Genomic DNA, 24524 nt, shown 5'->3' on the forward strand with positions numbered 1-24524 from the left:
CCTACCACTTTGTGGCTGAGCCGTTGTTGCTCCTAGACATTTCCACATCACAATAACAGCCCTTACAGTTGACCGGGGCAGCTCTAGCAGGGCAGAAATTTGACAAACTGTCTTGTTGGACAGGTGGCATCCTATGACGGTGCTACATTGAAAGTTACGGAGCTCTTCAGTGTATTTTTTAATTTTTAATTTATTTAACCTTTTTTTTAACTAGGCAAGTCAGTTAAGAACAAATTCTTACTTACAATGACGGCCTAGGAACAGTGGGTTAACTTCCTTGTTCAGGGGCATAACGACAGATTTTTACCTTGTCAGCTCAGTAAGGCCATTCTTGTGCCAGTGTTTGTCTATGGAGATTGCATGGCGGTGTTCTCAATTGTATACACCTGTCAGAAATGGATGTGGCTGAAATTGCAGAGTCTACTAATATGATGGGGTGTCCACATACTTTTGTATGTAGGGACATGGTTTTATGTGATTACAGAGACTGCTCTCTGTCTGTCGGCCTGTCAGGTGTCCCCTTCCTCTGATGAATGGTTGTAATATGCTCCAAATCACAAGAAGGGACACATTCCTTAATGGCTCTGCTTTTCATAACGCCTACGAGGAGAGGGAAGGTAAGGTTGGGAGGGGGTGTGGATAGAGGGGGAGAAAGCGGGGGAGGAAGAGGAAGGGGGATAGGGATTGAGAGAGAGGTAATAAGAGAGAGGAAAAATAAGGAAAAAATAAAGAAAGAGAGGGAGAGAGAGAGGAAGGGAGAATGTTAATGAATAATTGAAACATGTTCCCTTTTGTCTGTCTAGCCATTCAAGTCAGTAAACAACAAAACAATAGCCTCATTTGAATAATTTCACAAATGGTGTGGCGAGGTGGCAGTTGCTGTCACGGCTTGCTCTGTCTGCATGGTCAGAGGAGAGGGAGAAAGACAGAGAACGAGAGAGAGAGATAGAGAGAAAGACAGAGTGGAAAGGAGAGAGAGAGGGATAGAGAGCGAGAAAGAGAAACAAAGACAGAGATGGGATGTTAACTGCTTAATTAACTCAGGAACCACACCTGTGTGGAAAGCACCTGCTTTAAATATACTTTGTATTCTTTTAGTGTTTCTTTTATTTTGGCAGTTACCTGTATGTTAGACATGTTCTTTGTTCTTGGTTTTAATATGAACTGTGTAAGGAGAGACTTCAAGCTGTAACTCTGCCTATCGTACATGAATCTCGGTAACCCAGAACTAAAATCTCGATTAAGTTCTTCGGCGGGGACGTGTTGGAAAATATACTAATGCGACTTGCAAAGTCTCCAGAAGGTGTGTGTGTGTGAGGACTAAGTGGAATTGTCAGTTATATAAAAGCAGAGGGGAACCCAGCAGAGTTCAATGAAATGATTTAATCAACAGTGAGAAAGAAGTCCCTTCCCAACACATTATATACGTTTTTATTTTATATTTGATTTCACCTTTATTTAACCAGGTAGGCTAGTTACAACTGTGACCCGGCCAAGATAAAGCAAAGCAGTGCGACACAAACAACAACACATGGAATAAACAAACATACAGTCAATAACACAATAGAAAAAAGTCTATATACAGTGTGTGCAAATGAGATAATATAAGGGAGGTAAGGCAATAAATAGGCCATGGTGGCAAAATAATTACAATTTAGCCATTAAACCCTGGAGTGATAGATGTGCAGAAAATGAATGTGCAAGTAGAGATACTGTGGTGCAAAGGAGCATAAGTAAATAAATGACAGTATGGGGACAAGGTAGTTGGATGGGCTATTTACATGATGCGCTATGTACAGGTGCAGTGATCTGTGAGCTGCTCTGACGGCAGGTGCTTAAAGTTAGTGAGGGAGATATGAGTCTCCAGCTTCAGTGATTTTTGCAATTCGTTCCAGTCATTGGCAGTAGAGAACTGGAAGGAAAGGCGGCCAATGTAGGATTTGGCTTTGGGGGGGACCAGTGAAATATACCTGCTGGAGTTCATGCTACGGGTGGGTGCTGCTATGTTAACCAGTGAGCTGAGATAAGGCGGGGCTTTACCTAGCAAAGACTTATAGCTGACCTGGAGCTATGGGTTTGGCGACGAATATGAAGCGAGGGCCAGCCAACGAGAGCATACAGGTCGCAGTAGTGGGTGGTATATGGGGCTTTGGTGACAAAACGGATGACACTGTGATAGACTGCATCCAGTTTGCTGAGTACAGTGTTTGAAGGCTATTTTGTAAATGACATCGCCAAAGTCAACGATCGGTAGGATAGTCAGTTTTACGAGGGTATGTTTGGCAGCATGAGTGAAGGATGCTTTGTTGTGAAATAGGAAGCCGATTCTAGATTGAATTTTGGAATGGAGATGCTTAATGTGAGTCTGGAAGGAGAGTTTACAGTCTAACCAGACACCTAGGTATTTGTAGATGTCCACATATTCTAAGTCAGAACCGTCCAGAGTAGTGATGCTGGACGGGCGGGCAGGTGCTGGTATTGATCGCTTGAAGAGCATGCATTTAGTTTTACTTGCATTTAAGAGCAGTTGGAGGCCACAGAAGGAGAGTTGTATGGCATTGAAGCTCGTCTAGAGGTTAGTTAGCACAGTGTCCAAAGAGATCACCATGGTTGGTGATCTGTTTGTTAACTTGGCTTTCGAAGACCTTAGAAAGGCAGGGTAGGATAGATATAGGTCTGTAGCAAATCCTTGAAAAGTTGCATGTCGCTGGGGCTGTTCGATGCTATTGCAGATTGCCACAGGATGTTTTTGTGTTGGTCAAGGGCAGTCAGGTCTGGAGTGAGCCACAGGCTATATCTGTTCCCGGTTCTACATTTTTTGAATGGGGCATGCTTATTGTGAGGAAAGCATAGGAATCTTCTACTGACGGAATGAGGTCAATATCCTTCCAGGATACCCGGGCCAGGTCTATTAGAAAGGCCTGCTCGCTGAAGTGTTTTAGGGAACGTTTGACAGTGATGAGGGGTGGTCATTTGACCGCAGACCCATTATGGACACAAGCAATGAGGCAGTGATCGCTGAGATCCTGGTTGGAGACAGCAGAGGTGTATTTGGGGGGCAGGTTGGTTAGGATGATATCTATGAGGGTACCTGTGTTTACGGATTTGGGGTTGTACCTGGTAGGTTCATTGATCATTTGTGTGAGATTGAGGACATCAAGCTTAGATTGTAGGATGGCCGGGGTGTTAAACATGTCCCAGTTTAGGTCACCTAACAGCACGAGCTCTGAAGATAGATGGGGGGCAATCAATTCACATATGTGTTCAGGGCACAGCTGGGGGCAGAGGGTGGTCTATAGCAAGTGGTAATGGTGAGAGACTTGTTTCTGGAAAGGTGGATTTTAAAAGTTCAAATTGTTTGGGCATAGACCTGGATAGTAAGACAGAGCTCTGCAGGCTCTCTATACAGTAGATTGCAACTCCGCCCCCGTTGGCCAATCTATCTTGTCAGAAAATGTTATAGTTAGGGAGGGAAATTTCAGGGTTTTTGGTGGCCTTCTTGAGCCAGGATTCAGACACGGCTAGGACATCCGGGTTGGCAGAGTGTGCTAAAGCAGTGAATAGAACAATCTTAGGGAGGAGGCTTCTAATGTTAACATGCATGAAACCAAGGCTTTTACAGTAACAGAAGTCAACAAATGAGAGCGCCTGGGGAATGGGAATGGAGCTAGGCACTGCAGGACCTAGATTAACCTCTACATCACCAGAGAAACAGAGGAGGAGTAGGGTAAAAAAGGTTGGCTAAAGGCTATATGAACTGGTCATCTAGTATGTTCGGAACGGAGAGTAGACGGAGCAGGTTTCTGGGCGAGGTAGAATAGATTCAATGCATAATGTACAGACAAAGTTATGGTAGGATGTGAATACAGTGGAGGTAAACCTAGGCATTGAGTGACGATGAGAGAGGTATTGTCTCTAGAGACATCAATTAAACCAGGAGAGGTCACTGCATGTGTGGGAGATGGGACAAGAGGTTTAGCAGAGGCATATTGAGCAGGGTTGAGGCTCAGTGAAATAAGACAATAATAACTAACCAAAACAGCAATGGACAAGGCACATTGACATTAGGGAGAGGCATGTGTAGCCGAGTGATCATAGGGTTCAGTGAGTAGCTGGGTGGCTGGACACATTGCGATTCAGACAGCTAGAGGGCCGGGGCTAGCAGGCTAGCAGAGGGCCTTAGAGGGACATTGCGACGCAAGAAGTCTGTTGTAGCAACCCTTGTGCGGTTACGTCGGCAGACCAGTCGTGATGGATCAGCAGGGGTCCAGGCCAATTGCCAAAATAGGTAGAGTAGCCCAAGAAATTGGCTGATGGACCTCTTCAGCCAACAGTCCGGTATGCTCTAGGCAAAGGGTGGCTACTTTGAAGAATCTGAAATATAAAATATATTTTGATTTGTTTAACACTTTTTTGGTTACTACATGATTCCATATGTGTTATTTCATAGTGTTGATGTCTTCACTATTATTCTACAATGTAGAAAATAGTACAAATAAAGAAAAACTCTTGAATGAGTCGGTGTGTCAAACTTTTGACTGGTACTGTATGTATGTGTGTGTGGGAGGGGGACTGAGCAGCCCTATTTTGAAGCCACATTGCTCACCCCAGCTGTGTAGAGGTCTAGAAAAGGTGTCCAAAAAATTGCCTGGATAGACTACTGCACGCACCTATCTAGTGTTCCACTCAGCTGTCGAGAAATGCAAAAGAAGATAATTCCCCTGGACCCCGAAATTGAAAACCGGATCAAACAAAACTCAGACGCAGGGTCTTCCAAAACAGGGATCTCCACCTCCACACCAAAGTCGTCGTCTATCAAGCCGTCTGCATCACCACACTTCTTTACAGCTGTGAAGCCTTTGTCACCTATATTCGCCATATCAAGCAACTCGAGCGATTCCACATAGGATGCCTGCAATGCATCCTGGGAATCACCTGGCGCGACTGTCTGCCCCATACGAAAATACTTTTAAGACCAACTGCAGGAGCATGGAGGCCATGGTCACTCGACACACACTAGCTCTGGCGCGACCATGTCATTAGAATGCTGTCTGGCCAGTTACACATTGGCCGGCGGTCTGCAGGGGGACAGATGAAGCACTACAAGGACCTGCTGAAAACAGTGTTGAAGAAGTGCAACATCAACCCCACAGACCTGGAGGACGCTGCTGGCTCTGCCAGAGCGGTGTACAGAGGTGGGAGGAGGAGAGGAGCACAAAGAGACAGCAAACACAGCTCAGGAGACATACAACCCTCTCTGTCCCCGCCAACACAGACTGAGACATACAACCCTCTCTGTCCCCGCTAACACAGACTGAGACATACAACCCTCTCTGTCCCCGCCAACACAGACTGAGACATACAACCCTCTCTGTCCCCGCTAACACAGACTGAGACATACAACCCTCTCTGTCCCCGCTAACACAGACTGAGACATACAACCCTCTCTGTCCCCGCCAACACAGACTGAGACATACAACCCTCTCTGTCCCCGCTAACACAGACTGAGACATACAACCCTCTCTGTCCCCGCTAACACAGACTGAGACATTACAACCCTCTCTGTCCCCGCTAACACAGACTGAGACATACAACCCTCTCTGTCCCCGCCAACACAGACTGAGACATACAACCCTCTCTGTCCCGCTAACACAGACTGAGACATACAACCCTCTCTCTCCCCGCTAACACAGACTGAGACATACAACCCTCTCTGTCCCCGCCAACACAGACTGAGACATACAACCCTCTCTGTCCCCGCCAACACAGACTGAGACATTACAACCCTCTCTGTCCCCGCTAACACAGACTGAGACATACAACCCTCTCTGTCCCCGCTAACACAGACTGAGACATACAACCCTCTCTGTCCCCGCTAACACAGACTGAGACATACAACCCTCTCTGTCCCCGCTAACACAGACTGAGACATACAACCCTCTCTGTCCCCGCCAACACAGACTGAGACATACAACCCTCTCTGTCCCCGCTAACCAGAGTGTGTGTGTGTGTGTGTGTGTGTGTGTGTGTGTGTGTGTGTGTGTGTGTGTGTGTGTGTGTGTAGAACAGAGAGAACCGCAACAGGCTACTAACTGTGTGTCCAACAGTTGGCCCCCTGAAATAAGACCCTCACCTCATCCTCTCCTCTGGCTACATGCCAAGAGGCAGAGCACAAGTGGGCGTAATATGAGGAGTGTGTGTGTGTGGGTGTTTAACTATACAAGAAAAGTAAATGACCAACTGGGGCCATTTTGTTAGTCCCCACAAGTTCAACTGCTATTTCTAGGGGGTTTAGTGTTAGGGTTAGAATTAGGTTTAGGGTTAGGAGCTAGGATTCGTTTTAGGGTTAGGAGCTAGGGTTAAGGTTATGTTTTTGAGTTAGGTTTAGGGTTAGGGGTTAGGGAAAATAGGATTTTGAATGGGACTGAATTGTGTGTCCCCACACGGTTAGTTGTACTGTGTATGTGTATGAGATAGAGTGAGAGAGAGGGGGGAGGGACAGAGAGAGAGTGAGAGAGAGGGGGGAGGGACAGAGAGAGGCAAAGAGAGGGATTGACAAAGAGGAAGAAATAATCAAATAGAGATTGAGAAAAAGAGGGATAGAGAGAACCAGGTTGAAGACATAGTGGTGTTAGAGTGAACCGGAGAGTAAGCAAGTCAAAGAGAGAGGTTTATAGAAGGATTGTGGAGTACCAAATTAAAGGTCTGTCTGTCTGTCTGTCTGTCTGTCTGTCTGTCTGTCTGTCTGTCTGTCTGTCTGTCTGTCTGTCTGTCTGTCTGTCTGTCTGTCTGTCTGTCTGTCTGTCTGTCTGTCTGTCTGTCTGTCTGTCTGTCTGTCTGTCTCACTCTGTCTGTCTCTCGCTCTCTTTGTCTGTCTGTCTTGCTCTCTCTTTGTCTGTCTATCTCTGTCTCTCTCTCTCTGTCAATCTCTGTCTCTCTCTCTTTGTCTGTCTATATCTGTCTCTCTCTCTCTCTCTCTGTCAATCTCTGTCTCTCTCTCTCTCTCTGTCAATCTCTCTCTCTCTGTTTGTCTGTCTATATCTGTCTCTCTCTCTCTGTCTGTCTATCTCTGTCTCTCTCTCTCTCTGTCAATCTCTGTCTCTCTCTCTTTGTCTGTCTATCTCTGTCTCTCTCTCTCTCTCTCTCTCTGTCAATCTCTGTCTCTCTCTCTTTGTCTGTCTATCTCTGTCTCTCTCTCTCTCTGTTTCTCTGTCTCCCTCTCTCGCTGGCTCTCTTTCTCTGTCTCTCTCTGTCTGTCTATCTCTGTCTCTCTCTCTGTCTGTTTCTCTGTCTCCCTCTCTCGCTGGCTCTCTTTCTCAGTTGAGAGGTGTCACCCTTCGTGAAACTGCTGTCTTCTCTTTCGACTAGGGTTTACAGATCTGCTGCCACTTTTGAAAAGTGGTGGAGTGGTAGTGATAGTAAGAGAGAGAGAGCATGTGTGTGTGAGAGAGAAAGATTGTGTGTGTTTGTTAAAAACAGATCTTTCAGTTCTTCTATCGAATGTGTATCACGTTTTGGAAATCAACTAAATGTGTATTGAATTTATTAGAAAATGAAATAACTTGCCCAAGTTTTTAAAATGACATGAACACAATGCATCAGTGATTCATATTCTTTGCAACTTTCTGAAGAGGCAACGGCACAGGAAGGCCCCTCTGTGTGTGTGTGTGGGGGGGTGCGTGCATGTCTACCACTTTGTGTAGCCGTTAGCGATGCTAATGATAACTGTCTTCGGGTAGATTGAAATGTCCTCCCAAAAACCTTCTCAATTAAAAGTTAACTACAAAGTAGCCTATGCCTACCTGGCTTATTTTGCAGTCCATTATATGTGAGCTACAGAAACACTGCCAGTGCATGTGTAGTTATACGCAACAATCTACATCTCTTAGATTTTTCCCAGACCTCAAAAGTGGTCCGCTGATGTTCGAAAACCATAACAACGCTTAAACCACGACAATGGTTAAACCACAACAATGGTTAAACCACAACAATGCTTAAACCACATCTAATTTGGTTGTTTTTCTATTAAGAAAAGTGTGATATTGAAAACTCTCCCAGCTTTTTGTTGTTGTTGCCGTGGTACCGTTTTGGTATTGAGTATCGTGATACTAAACCTGGTATCATCAACAAAGTCATCATTTGGGTATCGCAACTGTACTTGTGATGTGTGTGTGTCTCTGAGTGTATAAGAGAGAGCAGGGGGGACGGGAGAGAGGAACCTGCTGCACTCTATTCACTTTGAAAAGTTTCACATGGCTTTGCTTTCATTCTGTTGGTTTTCACTCTTCTCTACACAATGGAAACACAAGTTCAACATTTCCATTAACCTCTTGCTTCTACTCGGGACGCTTGCGTCCCAACTAGAGCTCTGGAAATGCAAATGCGCTACGCTAAATGCTAATAGTATTAGTTAAAACTCAAAAGTTCATTAAAATACACATGCAGGGTATCGAATTAAAGCTACACTCGTTGTGAATCCAGGCAACAAGTCAGATTTTTAAAATGCTTTTCGGTGAAAGCATGAGAAGCTATTATCTGATAGCATGTAACACCCCAAAAGACCCGCAGGGGACGTAAACAAAATAATTAGCATTTCGGCGTTACACAAACCGCACAATAAAATAGAAAACATTCATTACCTTTCACCATCTTCTTTGTTGGCACTCCTAGATGTCCCATAAACACTATTTGGGTCTTTATTTCGATTAAATCGGTCCATATAAAGCCTAGATATCGTTATATGTAGACTGTGTGATAAACGAAAAAAACATTGTTTCAAAACGTAACGTCATTTTTTAAAATTCAAAAAGTCGACGATAAACTTTCACAAAACACTTCGAAATACGTTTGTAATGCAACTTTAGGTATTAGTAAACGTCAATAAGCGATAAAATTCATCAGGAGGCGATGTAAAGATCATTAGCTGTCCGTCTGGAAAAATGTCCGGCTAGAAACTCAACGAAAATATCCGGTCCTAGACCTGAGGAGATACGGTGCCCTGCATGTGTTTGGTGTTTGACCAAGAAAAAACTCGAAGGGAAATGACAAGACTCTAGACACCGTGTGGAAGCTGTAGGTACTGCAACCTCAGTCAATTAATTGTGGTTCACCTTTATCAATGGGTTCAAGTAGCGCATGGATATATTTTCCCATTTTCAGTGATCAGTTTTTCCTGTGCTTTTCGATGTAAATGCCGTTCTGGTAAAGCCACAGCAGTGATTTAACCAGTTTTATAAACGTCTGAGTGTTTTCTATCCACACAGACTAAGCAAATGCATATACTATATTCCTGGCATGAGTAGCAGGGCGCTGAAATGTTGCGCGATTTTTAACAGAATGTTCAAAAAAGTAGAGGGTCGACTTAAGAGGTTAAAGGCCCAAAATTCTGTTTGCCTGTGTTTTAAATCATATTGTACAACCACTGATGAAGCTGACATTGCTAAAGTGTGAAAATTCTACACAGGACCTTCTGATCAGTAGGTTTTCATGGGCGGGGTTTTTGCATTTTCATTGTGTCATCACCATGCGGTAAATTGGTTAATAGACCAATAACAAAGTCCGTTCCAAACCTCTCTGCCAATAACAGCTAGTTTTCAGTTTTCAGTTTTCCACTCCCCACAGACAATTCACAGACAGTAGTAGCAAAATTCTTGCGTAAGAAATTCCATCACTTTTTTCACTCTACTGATGGTTTTCTCACAAGAAATGTTGCGTTATATGGCGGATGTGCATCATCTGCATACTGCCGGCTAGAGCGCACGTAAAGCCTACATGATGAGATTATTATTATGGGCAAAAAAGCAAGATTCTTTTTATTTGTCAAGATACAGCCAAGCAATGATTATCATGTCACCAGAATATGACTCTGGATATTTATTGGAAAGGAGCATTAAGCTCATCACAGTGCACTCTCGCCACCCTGTGAAGTTCATCATAACTTATTTCATCTGTAGTATAATAAATTGCATGGTGGAAGGACCACACATGTCATCACGTGACTCCAAGTTTACTTCAATATGATGGTTATTATATCAATATTTGTACATTAGAGCATTTTCACTGACATTTCTCGCATAATTCATTTTGAAGACACAAAAAAAATCCACTTTGTCTAGCGTATTTTGTTTTGTCGATATTTGGAAAGTTTACTGAAAAATGTTCAGTTTCCTCCAGACCGGTCATGACAGTTTTTATCCGACATGTACTTTTTACATGATATGTACTTTATCCGACATGTACTTTACACGACATGTACTTTATCCGACATGTACTTTACATGACATGTGCTTTATCCGACATGTACTTTACATCAAATGTACTTTATCCGACATGTACTTTACATCAAATGTACTTTATCCGACATGTACTTTACATCAAATGTACTTTATCCGACATGTACTTTACATGTGGTGAAGGTAGGAAACAACATCTCCACCCCACTGATCCTCATCACTGGGGCCCACAAGGGTGTGTTCTCAGCCCTCTCCTGTACTCCCTGTTCACCCATGACTGCGTGGCCATGCACACCTCCAACTCAATCATCAAGTTTGCAGATGACACTACAGTGGTAGACTTGATTACCAACAACGATGAGACAGTCTACAGGGAGGAGGTGAGGGCCCTCGAAGTGTGGTGTCAGGAAAAAAACTTCTCACTCAATGTCAACAAAACAAAGGAGATGATCGTGAACTTCAGGAAACAGCAGAGAGAGCACCCCCCCTATCCATATCCATGAGACAGCAGTGGAGAAGGTGGAAAGTTTTAAGTTCCTCGGCGTACACATCACGGACAAACTGAAATGGTCCACCCACACAGACAGCGTGGTGAAGAAGGCGCAGCAGCGCCTCTTCAACTTCAGGAGGCTGAAGAAATTTGGCTTGTCACCGAAAACACTCACAAACTTTTATAGATGCACAATCGAGAGCATCCTGTCGCGCTGCTCCGGCCACAACCGTAAGGCTCTCCAGAGGGTAGTGCGGTCTGCACAACGCATCACCGGGGGCAAACTACCTGCTCTCCAGGACACCTACAACACCCGATGTCACAGGAAGGCCCAAAAGATCATCAAGAACAACAACCACCCGAGCCACTGCCTGTTCACCCTGCTATCATCCAGAAGGCGAGGTGAGTACAGGTGCATCAAAGCTGGGGCCGAGAGACTGAAAAACAGCTTCTATCTGCAAGGCCACCAGACTGTTAAACAGCCATCACTAACATTGAGTAGCTGCTGCCAGCATACTGACTCAAATCTCTAGCCACTTTAAGAATAAAAAAAATGGACGTAATAAATGTATCACTAGTCACTTTAAACAATGCCACTTTATATGATGTTTACATACCCTACATTACTCATCTCAAATGTATATACTGTAATCTATACCATTTACTGCATCTTGCCTATGCTGCACAGCCATCGCTTATCCATATATTTATATGTACATATTCTTATTTATTCCTTTACACTTGTGTGTATAAGGTAGTTGTTGTGAAATTGTTAGATTACTTGTTAGATATTACTGCACGGTCAGAACTAGAAGCACAAGCATTTCGCTACACTCACATTAATATCTGCTAACCATGTGTATGTGACCAATAAAATTGTATTTTATTTGGCATGATATGTACATTATCCGACATGTACTTTACATGACATATACTTTACATGACATGTACTTTATCCGACATGTACTTTACATTACATGTACTTTATCCGACATGTACTTTATCCGACATGTACTTTACATGACATGTACTTTATCCGACATGTACTTTACATGACATGTACTTTATCCGACATATACTTTACATGACATGTACTTTATCCGACATGTACTTTACATGACATGTACTTTATCCGACATGTACTTTACATGACATATACTTTACATGACATGTACTTTATCCGACATGTACTTTACATGACATATACTTTACATGACATGTACTTTATCCGACATGTACTTTACATGACATATACTTTACATGACATGTACTTTATCCGACATGTACTTTACATGACATGTACTTTATCCGACATATACTTTACATGACATATACTTTACATGACATGTACTTTATCCGACATGTACTTTACATGACATGTACTTTATCCGACAAGTACTTTACATGACATGTACTTTAGTGTGTGTGTGCGCGTGTGTGTGTGTGTGTGTGTGTGTGTGTGTGTGTGTTTGTGTCTGTCTATGTGTACACTGTGGGGTCGGTGCAGCTGTAGGTCTCCAGAAGAGCTGTAGAGACTTGCCAATATTTTCATTCCCTCTGCAGGCATTTCCGCACGCTAACAAAGGCCTCCCACAAGTGATGAAACCGAGAGGAAGCCACTTTTGTGAACAGCCACAACGGTTCTGGTTTGTGCACTACTGACCTGAGCTGACACACACACACACACACACACACACTTCCTCTGTGGTCTCTGGTAAAGGAAGGATATGTGTGCTGTGCTGTAACACTGGTCATGATTCTTCAGAGTGCCTGGCTAGTAGAACTGTTAGAAAAATGTAAAATGTTGATACACACACATCCACAAAAAGCAAGGCCCAATGCAGATGTTTTTATATCAATATCAAATCATGTGGGTTGGCAGCTAGACTTCTTTCGGCATCCCAAATGGCAAGCTAACGTTAGCATTGCTAAAACAATCATTAGCCCCGGTTAAGAATGACTGGGCACCACTCGACTTTCAGGAGTCACTATGGAGGAGATTTCTTTAGAACGTTCATAACAATGGTGTGAACGAGTGACGGAGGTGCAACCCATGAATGTAGTGCTCTACTTTTGACCAGAGCACTATGTGCCCTGGTCAACAGTAGTGCACTGTGTAGTGTATAGGGTGTGCACTATGTAGGGAATAGGGTGCCTTTTGGGACACATCCTCTGACACACGCTCAGCCCCATGAACACAGTTCTAGCCTTCTAGAGAAAATAACCTCACTAATTACTGGGTCTGACTTTGGTCCTGGCCACAAAGAGGGAGGGAGAGAGGGGGAGGGGGAGGGGGAGAGGGAGGGAGGGAGAAAGCGAGATGGAGGGAAGGGAGAGAAAGAGAGAGGGAGGGTAGGAAACAGACCGCATCCGCCTGTGCATTCCTCCATGCTGTGTCATTCCGGTGCAGTGTTTCCCTTATACTGTGGTTTTCTTCCTGCAAGGCGGAGGGAGGAAGGGCCCAGGGCGTCTGATGCTACATCATCTAGGCCCTGCACACACCTAGGCTGGTTAAACCAGACTGAATGCTGCACAGCTCACCATTGTTTCACTCTAGTCTGGTTTAACCAGCAGACATCAATGTTTACTATTGTAATCAAGAGCTTGCAGGCGGAAGGCAATAGATTTGGCAGCGGAGCCATGGAGTTACTCAGAGGTGACAAAGGGGGCTGCATTGTGGTCTTGCTGGCATGACTGACTGACTGACTGACTGGCTTGCTGACTTAAGTCCTTGTTTTGAGAGGGCTTGTGAGCCATAGCACTGGACCAAATGAAGTCATCACTCTTTATATGAAGTACTAGCATTCTTCAGTTTACTGTAAACAATGGATTGTATCAGTGAAGTATATAGTGCCTTCAGAAAGTATTCACACCCCTTGACGTTTTCCACATTTTGTTGTTTTACAAAGTGGGATTAAAATGGATTTAATTGTAAACAAAACACTAATGTTGAAGTGAAAGAAAAATTCTAACATTTATTAAACATTCATGAAAAAGAAACACTAGTATATCTTGATTAGATAAGTTTTCACCCCTCTGAGTCAATACTTGTTAGAAGCACCTTTGGCAGCGATCTCTCAGTGCTTTGCACACCTGGTTTGTACAACATTGACCCATCATTTTAAAAATGTATTCTTCAAACTCTGGTTGTTGATCATTGCTCAACAGCCATTTTCAAGTCTTGCCATAGATTTAGAAGCCGATTTAAATCAAAACTGTAACTAGGCCACTCAGGAACATTCAATGTCATCTTGGTGAGCAACTCCAGTGTAGACTTGACCTTGTGTTTTAGGTTATTGTCCTGCTGAAAGATGAATTTGTCTCCCATTGTATATTGGAAAGCAGACTGAACCAGGTTTTTCTCTAGGATATTACCTGAGCTTAGCTCTATTTCATTTCTTTAAAAAAAAATCAAAATCCCTAGTCCTTGCCGATGACAAGCATACCCATAACATGATGCAGCCACCACCATGCTTGAAAATATGAAGAGTGTTACTCAGTGATGTGTTGGATTTGCCACAAACATAATATTTTTTATTCAGGAAAAAAAGTTAATTTCTTTGTCAATGTTTTTGCAGTATCATGTTTTGGAATATTTTTTGTTTTGTACAGGCTTCCTTCTTTTCACTCTGTCATTTAGGTTAGCCTGTTAAGACTCTAGGGGCAGTATTTCATTTTTGGATAAAAAGACGTGCCCGTTTTAAGCGCAATATTTTGTCACGAAAAGATGCTCGAATATGCTTGGAATTGATAGTTTTGGAAAGAAGACAGTCTTACGTTTCCAGAAATGCAAAGATTTTCACTGTGAGTCCCTTAGAACAAATGCTTCGGGCAAAACCAAGATGTATGACCGACCAGGAAATGCACAGGATTTCTGAGGCTACGTTTTCCATGATCGCCTTATATGGCTGTGAATGCGACAGGAATGAACGGACTCTTTCTCTTGTTTCCCCAAGGTCTTTGCAGCATTGTGACGTATTTGTAGGCATATCATTGGAAGATTGACCATAAGGGACTACATTTACCAGGTGTCCCGCTTGGTGTCTGCGTGGCAATCTGTGCGCAAAAGTCAGGTCCCGGTATTTTTCCATTCAAATCTCAGAACAAACCAGGCTACAAGGACGGTGCTTTCAATGGAGAGAAATATGACAAACCACCTTCAGGATTGATTCAAACAACGTTTTCCATGTTTCAGTCGATATTATGGAGTTAATTCGGAAAAAGTTCGACATGTAGGTGACTGAATTTTCGGTTAGTTTCGGTAGCCATATGCATAGTAACAAAAGGGAACGATGTGTCCTACACAAGAATCTTTCAGGAAAAACTGGACATCTGCTATGTAACTGAGAGTCTCCTCATTGAAACATCTGAAGTTCTTCAAAGGTAAATTATTTTATTTGATTCCTTGGCTGGTTTTTGTGAATATGTTGCGTGCTAAATGCTAACGCTAATGCTAAGCTAGCTAACACCACTCTTACACAAATTAGTGATTTTCTCTGGTTCTAAAGCATATTTTGAAAATCTGAGACGACAGGATTGTTAAGAAAAGGATAAGCTTGAGAACAGGCATATTTATTTCATTTCATTTGCGATTTTTAGAAATCGCTAACGTTGCGTTATGCTAATGAGCTTGAGGCTGTAGTTACGCTACCGCATACGGGTTTGGTCGGACTATGAGGTTAGTGTTGTGGAGTAACTACGATGTTGTTGATCCATTCTCAGTGTTCTCATATCACGTAGGGCTGTGACATTCATGGAATTCCGGATGACGGTTATTGTCCAGCCAAATAACCGCAGTCACCGTTATAACTGTTCAAATAGACGCATTTTCTCTTTTCCCCCGCTCTGGACTGCATGTGCTGCCATAGAGATAGAACGAGTAAAACGGGTGTCCCCTTTCAAGTCCATTATGGTATAATGGGTGGACTGGCGGCCATTGCGAGTGTACCCATGAGAGCAATGCAGGAAGTGTACTAATTAAATGTTAATTAAATTTAGCAGACGTGCTTATCCAGAGCGACTTATGTGAGTGCATACATCTTCATACCTTTTTGGTACTCATGCGATAGACCTCTATGTCCTGTGATTTGTTGATTCAACTCAACGGACATTACAAAAAATACATTCCATTGCGTCAGCCACATTAGTTAACATCATTTGAATTAACATTCTACATTACCATAAATTATTGCATCACAATACCAGGCAGCCATTGTGAGTGTACCTATGAGTTTAACAGTCAAATAGATGTGGTAAAAAGGTAAATGGAACGCAGACCATGGAGGATAGAAGAAGGACACTAGATGGGCTCACATTCAACAAGTCTGATCTAACAAAGTGGACATTCATTAAATCCGTCCTGATTGATGCATTGTAACAGGCCCACAATGTGGTTACTAAAGTTCAATTTTGATATATTTGGCTGTTTTCTCTGCATTGAGAAGTTTGACCTTTTCAGGTTTAGAAGAAGTGAATGCTAAATGCTAATGATCGTATAAGCTGGTAGCATAGCTAGCATACAGAGTTAGGAAGGACGTCTGTATCTTTGTAGTAACGGGGTGTATTGATACACCATCCAAAGCCTAATTAATAACTTCACCATGTTCAAAGGGATATTCAGTGTCTGCTCTTTTTATTTTTACACATTTACCAATTTGTGCCCTTCTTTGAGAGTCATTGGAAAATCTCCCTGGTTTTAGTGGTTGAATCTGTGCTTGAAATTCACTACTCGATTGAGAGACCTTACAGGCAATTAATTATATGTGTGGGGTACAAAAATCATATTAACCACTATTATTGAACACATTTGTTCTTCTCAAGGCAGCTGTATTCTCCTCACACATCTGAAAGGCTTATATTTGATTTCAGAAAGAGACGAGCACTCAAAACAAACATTCAAGATTCTTTAAACCAACCAAGGTTCACGTCCTTATTCACATATTTTCTATGTTCTCTCTTTCTGTTGTGTGTGGTGCCTATCCCATTCCCTGTACACCGATCTGAAATAGACTGATCCATTCTCAGTGGAATACTGTGACAATGACATCACACATGCAGCCCGCTGTGCTGCAGCTGAAAGTACTTGAGATTCAGAATGGAAGACTTACACATTGCTTTTTTGACATTTTACTTTTTAACCTCTCTCTCTCTCTCGCTCTCCCTCTCTCTGCAGTGTAGTCTAACATCTTGGTGCTATGATTAGTAATGTGCTCCCAGTGTCCTTGGAGCATAGCCTAATAAGCTCCGACACAAACACACACACACTAGTCCCTGTTTTTGATTTCCCATTGGTTCGATGAACGAAGCCATACGTTTCCTGACAGGTAAAACAGAAAGAAGTGAACATTTTGCCTCTACTGGGAACGTATATATATATTTTAGTTGCAGGGAAGTTCTGAGAATGTTTTACTATGGTTTTCCTTCAAGGTGTCACATATACTCCCTCTCTGGCCTCTAGGTCATCAGGCTTCTGATTATCCTGCTCACCTGTCACGATCGTCTCACGCACCTGCACCTCATGACAGTCACCTGGACTCCATCACCTCCTTGATTATCTCCCCTATATCTGTCCCTCCCCTTGGTCTTTCCTCAGGTGTCATTGACTCTGTTTTCATGTCGGTGCGTTGTTTGTGTTTCGTGTTCGTCGGTTCTTTTATTTATTAAAACACTCACTCCCTGAACTTGCTTCCCGACTCTCAGCGCACTTGTTACACAAGGTTTTATTAACGTTCTGAGAATGGAAACTATAGGTTATTTGAAAGTAATTAAATAACGTTCTGAGAACATTCTCTAAATGTTGTGAATGTTTTGAACAAAATGTAAAGGTTATTTGGAGGTTTTTGAATAACTTCCTTAAAACTTTCACTGAATGTTCAATAAGAATTTGAATAACACTTCTAGTTTAGTTTGGGTTAACTGTTTGAACTCCAAGCACAGATTGTAATAGAATGAATAGAACGGCATCCTCATTCCTGTCAATTCTGGCATTATGGGTAGACTGGCGGTCATTCCGAGTGTACCCATAGGAGCAGGAAGTGTGCCAGCGTAAAGCAGACCCCTGCACTGTGTGTGACTGTGAGAGCCAAGTCTTGCATCTAACTCAACATTTGCGGTGCTGCTCGTGGCAACGTCACTTCAATGAGTCTACCTTCAGCATAATTTGAATTAACATTCTTCAGTTTCATTATGTTGTTAAGAGTCCATGTTACAGCAGAAACAGACTCAACCGCACGAATGCCCTCCTGTCCTGTCTTCAGTCAAGCTTTTTTTTGTGGAATGAACAGCTAAGATGGTTATTTTATTTTCATAAAATTCTTCATCCATAACCGTAGGTTACATGGTTATAGGGTGATTGTGCCAGCCCTAGTGTGTATGTATGTAGCTAGTCCATGACTGTCCCATTAAGAGATTTGCAGATAGCAGTTTGAGACGACCAAAAGTTGAGCAGCAATAGTCTTCTCTAATATACAGTTGAAGTCGGATGTTTACATATGTTTACATAGGTTGGAGTCATTAAAACTAGTTTTTCAACCACTCCACAAATTTCTTGTTAATAAACTATAGTTTTGGCAAGTCGGTTAGGACATCTACTTTGTGCATGACACAAGTAATGTTTCCAACAATTGTTTACAGACAGATTATTTCACTTATAATTCACTGTATCAGAATTCCAGTGGGTCAGACGTTTACATACACTAAGTTGACTGTGCCTTTAAACTGCTTGAAAAATGCCCAAAAAATATGTCATGGCTTTAGTAGCTTCTGATATGCCAATTGACATAATTTGAGTCAATTGGAGGTGTACCTGTGGATGTATTTCAAGGCCTACCTTCAAACTCAGTGCCTCTTTGCTTGACATCATGGGAACATCAAAAGAAATCAGCCAAGACCTAAAAAAAAACTGTAGACCTCCACAAGTCTGGTTTATCCTTGGGAGCAATTTCCAAATGCCTGAAGGTACCACGTTCATCTGTACAAACAATAGGATGCAAGTATAAACCATGTGGGATCATGCAGCCGTCATACCGCTCAGGAAGGAGACGCGTTCTGTCTCCTGGAGATGAACGCACTTTGGTGTGAAAAGTGCAAATCAATCCAAGAACAACAGCAAAGGACCTTGTGAAGACGCTGGAGGAAACAGGTACAAAAGTATCTATATACACAGTAAAACGAGTCCTATATCGCCGTAAACTGAAAGGCCGCTCAGTAAGGAAGAAGTCACTGTTCCTAAACCTCCATAAAAAAGCCAGACTATGGTTTGCAACTGCACATGGGGACAAAGATCGTACTTTTTGGTGAATGTCCTCTGGTCTGATGAAACAAAACTAGAACTGTTTGGCCATAATTACCATCGTTATGTTTGGAGGAAAAAGGGGGAGGCTTGCAAGCCGAAGATCCATCCCAACCGTGAAGCACAGGGGGGGGGGGGAGGGGGCATCATGTTATGGGGGGGCTTTGCTGCAGGAGGTACTGGTGCACTTCACAAAATAGATGGCATCATGAGGCGGGAAAATTATGTGGATATATTGAAGCAACATCTCAAGACATCACTCCGGAAGTTAAAGCTTGGTCGCAGATGGGTATTCCAATTCGACAATGACCCCAAGAATACTTCCAAAGTTGTGGCAAAATGACTTAAGGACAACAAAGTCAAGGTATTGGAGTGGCCATCACAAAGCCCTGACCTCAATCCTATAGAAAATCTGAACTGAAAAAGAGTGTGCGAGCAAGGACGCCTACAAACCTGACTCAGTTACACCAGCTCTGTCAGGAGGAATGGGACAAAATTCACCCAACTTAATGTGCGAAGCTTGTGGAAGGCTACCTGAAACGTTTGACCCAAGTTAACCTGTCTGGGAACCCCGTTCCGCTAGCGGAACCCCTCGCCAACAGCCAATGAAATTGCAGGGCGCCAAATACAAATCAACAGAATTCTCATAAATCAAATTTCTCAAACATACAAGTATTAGGCACCATTTTAAAGATACAATTCTCGTTAATCCAGCCACAGTGTCTGATTTCAAAAATGCTTTACAGCAAAAGCTCCACAAACGATTATGTTAGGTCACCACCAAGTCACAGAAAAACCCAGCCATTTTTCCAGCCAAAGAGAGGAGTCACAAAAAGCACAAATAGAGATAAAATTAATCACTAACCTTTGATGATCTTCATCAGATGACACTCATAGGACTTCATGTTACACAATACGTGTATGTTTTGTTCGATAAAGTGCATATTTATATCTGAGTACGGAGCTCAGAGCCCAAACCAGCCAAAAGAAATATCCACCATGTTGCGCAGTCAACATTAGTCAGAAATAGCATTATAAATATTCACTTACCTTTGACGATCTTCATCAGAATGCACTCACAGGAATCCCAGTTCCACAATAAATGTTTGATTTGTTCGATAAAGTTCATCATTTATGTCCATATACCTCCTTTTGTTAGGGCGTTTGGTAAACAAATCGAAACGCGCGTGCAACTTCCAGCGGAAAGGTCTGACGAGAATTCCAAAAAGTTATATTACTGATCGTAGAAACATATTAAACGATGTATAGAATCAATCTTTAGGATGTTTTTATCATAAATGTTCAATAATGTTCCAACCGGAGAATTCGATTGTCTGTAGAAGAGCAATGGAACAGGAGCTACCTCTCATGTGAATGCGCGTGACTGAGCTCGTGGCTGCTTGCAGACCTCTGACTCATTCCCCTCTCATTCAGCCCCCCTTCATAGTCGAAGCATCAAACAACATTCTAAAGACAGTTGACATCTAGTGGAAGCCTTAGGAAGTACAACATAACCAATATCCCACTGTATCTTCAATAGGGGCTGAGTTGAAAAACTACAAACCTCAGATTTCCCACTTCCTGTTTGGATTTGTTTTTTGCCTGCCATATGAGTTCTGTTATACTCACAGACAACATTCAAACAGTTTTAGAAACTTCGGAGTGTTTTCTATCCAATACTACTAATACTATGCTGGGACTGAGTAGGAGGCAGTTTACTCTGGGCACGCTTTTCATCCAAAAGTGAAAATGCTGCTCCCTTTCCCAATGAAGTTAAACAATTTAAAGGCAATGCTACCAAACACTAATTGAGTATATGTAAACTTCTGACCTACTGGGAATGTGATGAAATACATAAAAGCTGAAATAAATAATTTTCTCTACTGTTATTCTGACATTTCACATTCTTAAAATAAAGTGGTGATCCTAACTGACCTAAGGCAGGGAATGTTTACTAGGATTAAATGTCAGGAGTTGTGAAAAACTGAGTATAAATGTATTTGGCTAAGGTGTATGTAAACTTCCGACTTCAACTGTATATTAAAGGTGTATGGAAACACTAGGCTTTCAAACACCAGCTAACTGTTACTGTAAATTGCCATATTGGCATTGTTGCATTATTGGTAGGAGAGTTGTGGATTTACTGAGACCATGACCTCTTCTGTGAGCATACTTTTCTGGTGTCAAACCATTTATGAATACATGATACATTTTGAAAGCTGAGAAACAGCCATTTTAAAATAATATGACATGCAATAGCACCACATGACTCAAATGGTAATCAGTCAAGAAGAAACAACTGTGAAAATGTGTATCTTACACCCTTTTTTCCCAAACAACTGATATTTACCACACTTCCTAATGAATATTGGGAAAATATTCCTTACTTTGTAAGGGTTGATAATCTGAAATCAGAATTGTAATATGGTTTACTGTGAATTAATTACATACGTTTTAGTTACCGGTTGAATTTTTCTAGAATTGTATGGAATTTTCTGTGATCAGACACTTTCTTATCTGGATGGTATATTAAACACATACAGTACCAGTCAAAAGTTTTCACACCTACTCATTCCAGGGTTTTTCCTTAGTTTTGACTATTTTCTACATTGTAGAATAATAGTGAAGACATCAAAACGATGAAATAACAGATATGGAATCATGTAGTAACCAAAAAAGTGTTAAACAAATCAGAATATATTTTATATTTGAGATTCTTCAAAGTAGACACCCTTTGCCTTATTGAAAGCTTTGCACACTCTTGGCATTCTCTCAACCAGCTTCCCCTGGAATCCTTTTCCAACAGTCTTGAAGGAGTTCCCACATATGCTGAGCACTTTTTGGCTGCTTTTCCTTCACTCTACGCTCCCGAGTGGTGCAGCTGTCTTTTTGATTACCACATGAATCTCTTTGCTCAGCTTTACTTCATGATGTTTTTCATTCCTCTTTAATCTCTATTATTCTCTTATTAGAAACTATGAGAGTTCAAAAGGAGTCCATCTTCAAGTGGCTATTGTTTCTAGACTCAATCTGAAAGGCTTGCTGACAACAACAATCAATCTGAAAGGCTTGCTGAACATTCAGCAATGTTTCTGTTTCATATTTGGTGACTATTGGTCATACTTTCTCCGTTGCTGTGTGGGGTTTTGGGATGGGAGAGGGTTGAGGCTTCTTCCGTGTAGAAATGTCTTGGACAGCTGATCCAGTCTGTGATTGGCTGTTAACAAAATCAAGTGGGATTTGGGAACTAGAGCAGCTGCTCTAATCCAAACCGTGGGCCAGAAGCCTCTCTGGACACTACTGTACGTTACTACTGTACTTACTACACCAGGATCCAGTTTCAAAGAGTCTCGATGAGACGAGTCAAACGCTCGTCCAGCACGCCACAACAAGATATCAATACTTTGATGTTATCGCAAAAAAATATATGTATATTTTGATGGAAATAAAAAGTGATAATTTACAGTTGTTATTGTTCGTCTTTTGGAAGATTATGGAAGATCATATTTTACTACTAACCTGTCCGATAATAGTTACCAACGACAATGTATGCATCATTATAACATCCATCTACAATGAATTATGGTAAAGAACTCTCATTGAATTGTCATGCCAAACATGTTTGCAAGAGAGCAGAAACAGACTCAGACTGGTACCCAGGTTTGTTCCTCCTGTCCTGTAAAGTTTTGCAAAATGATGATAACTTTCCCCAAATCCAGAGGTTTTCCAGATATCCTGGTTCCAGGCTTACGGATTTCCTGCTTATACCCTTCTGATTCAGATAATTTTCCAACCCAGGATTACTACAAAAACGTGGGAATTTTGGGAACGTTATCGGAATTGTTCAACCCTACTCCTGTACCAAACCTAATATTTTCTACATGTTTTGTACTGAGTGGTCCTAATATGTTCTCTGTTTTCTGTTCTTCATTCCAGGCGTGTTCTATGATTGATGAGGAAGTAGCGAAGGCTTTGGTTAATAGGAAACACAGGAACCTCCCTCTCCGCTGGTAAGACATGGTGATTTACGAGCCCTCTCTGCTCATCATGCACAGCATCTGCTCTCACAGACAGACACAGCTGCATCCCAAATGGCACTCTATTCCCTATTTAGTGCACTACTTGTGCCCAGATGGGGGGACTTTAAAGAAAACAGAAGCAGTCCTGTTGGGTTTTTATGCTTGTCACAGACTTTGGAAATTGGGGTTGCTGTTTGAGCAACCAGAGAGGACAGGCAAATTACCATTTTGATTGGTATTGTTTTGGCTAGAAGAGAGGGGCTTTGACAAACTATTGCTTGTCAATGTCCTTCCCTCCACACTCGACAAGGCATCTGTAGTTAGACCAGCCGCACCCTTTAGCCAAATGTACATCTACTGTGAAACCATCAAAGAAACCATCATCATAGAAGAAGCATCATTGGTCCTTTGTTATGGTTGATTTAAAGAGGGTCACATTTTGGTTGTTTACATGAGAGTAACAGGGCCAGTATTCATAAAGCATTTAAGAGTAGGAATGCTGATCTAAGATCAGGTTCCCCCAGTCCATATAATTTCATTAATTGTAATCTAAAAGGTACAACTGATCCTAGATCAGCACTTTTACTCTAAATAGGGGCCCGGTCCTATTAGAAGCTAACCCAGATTACTCTCCCGTGAGTCCTGCAACGGGTGTAGGGTGAAGCATTATCCTGGGTCAGTTTTGATTTTCCCCACTAATGATTAAGGTTTGGACTGGGGAGGGAAGCTGATCCTAGCTCTGTACCTAGAGTAAACCCTGGAGCTCTGAAACGTGAACAGCCTTGTAATTGCCAATGTTGAGCCAATTCTCATTTACCACCTCTGACTATTGATCTGTCTCTATCAATACCAATATCAATCTCCAGGAGAAGGCTATGGTTGTGTCCAAAATCGCACCCGATTTCCTATATAGTGCACTGGACTCTGGTCAAAAGTAGTGCCCTATATAAGGAATAGGGTGCCATTTGGGACGTGGTCAACAACAGAAACCCCAGCTGCCTAGTTTCTCCCACCAAGTAATTGCAGCAGTAGAGAGCTAGCGTGTACCTAGCAAACAATGGAAACATGGCTGAATACAGAATACACACAAATGATCCTTTCATTACATGAGGGTATAGAGCAGTATACACACATTGGATGTGTTAATTAGTGCGATTCATTCACAATATGGAGCTGTGTTGCTCTTTTCTTACCATCATGGTACTGACCATTCTTTCGGTGAGTATTATTGCTGTGTTAATTACAGTGTTACAGGATGCAACATCTTTGTGTAGAACGTTTGTAGAACATCATCAGTGTTTGTGTACATGTGATAAAACATCAAAGGCTGGAAGGTGAATATCTTTGGTGGTATTTTCACATTTTCTGCATTATGCTAATAAAGGGGAGGAGCCAGATTGCGAGAAGAGGGAAATATGAAGGGAGAGCGAGGGAGAGAGATGAGATGGGAGGAGAAGGAAACGAAGGAAAGAGAGAGAGAGAAAGACAGATGG

General features: G+C 42.2%; 1 protein-coding gene across 1 annotated transcript in view; it reads left to right on the top strand.

Annotated features, from left to right (window-relative positions):
- Nucleotides 1-24524, top strand: part of LOC115113857 (zinc finger MIZ domain-containing protein 1) — a 219891-nt gene that overhangs the window by 90540 nt on the left and 104827 nt on the right. Inside the window, 1 exon segment of the mRNA XM_065012756.1 lies at nucleotides 22949-23022. The gene's annotated coding sequence lies outside the window, so the exon portion shown is untranslated.

The sequence above is a fragment of the Oncorhynchus nerka genome, linkage group LG28 (genome assembly GCF_034236695.1).
Source record: "Oncorhynchus nerka isolate Pitt River linkage group LG28, Oner_Uvic_2.0, whole genome shotgun sequence".
Taxonomy (NCBI): Eukaryota; Metazoa; Chordata; class Actinopteri; order Salmoniformes; family Salmonidae; genus Oncorhynchus; species Oncorhynchus nerka.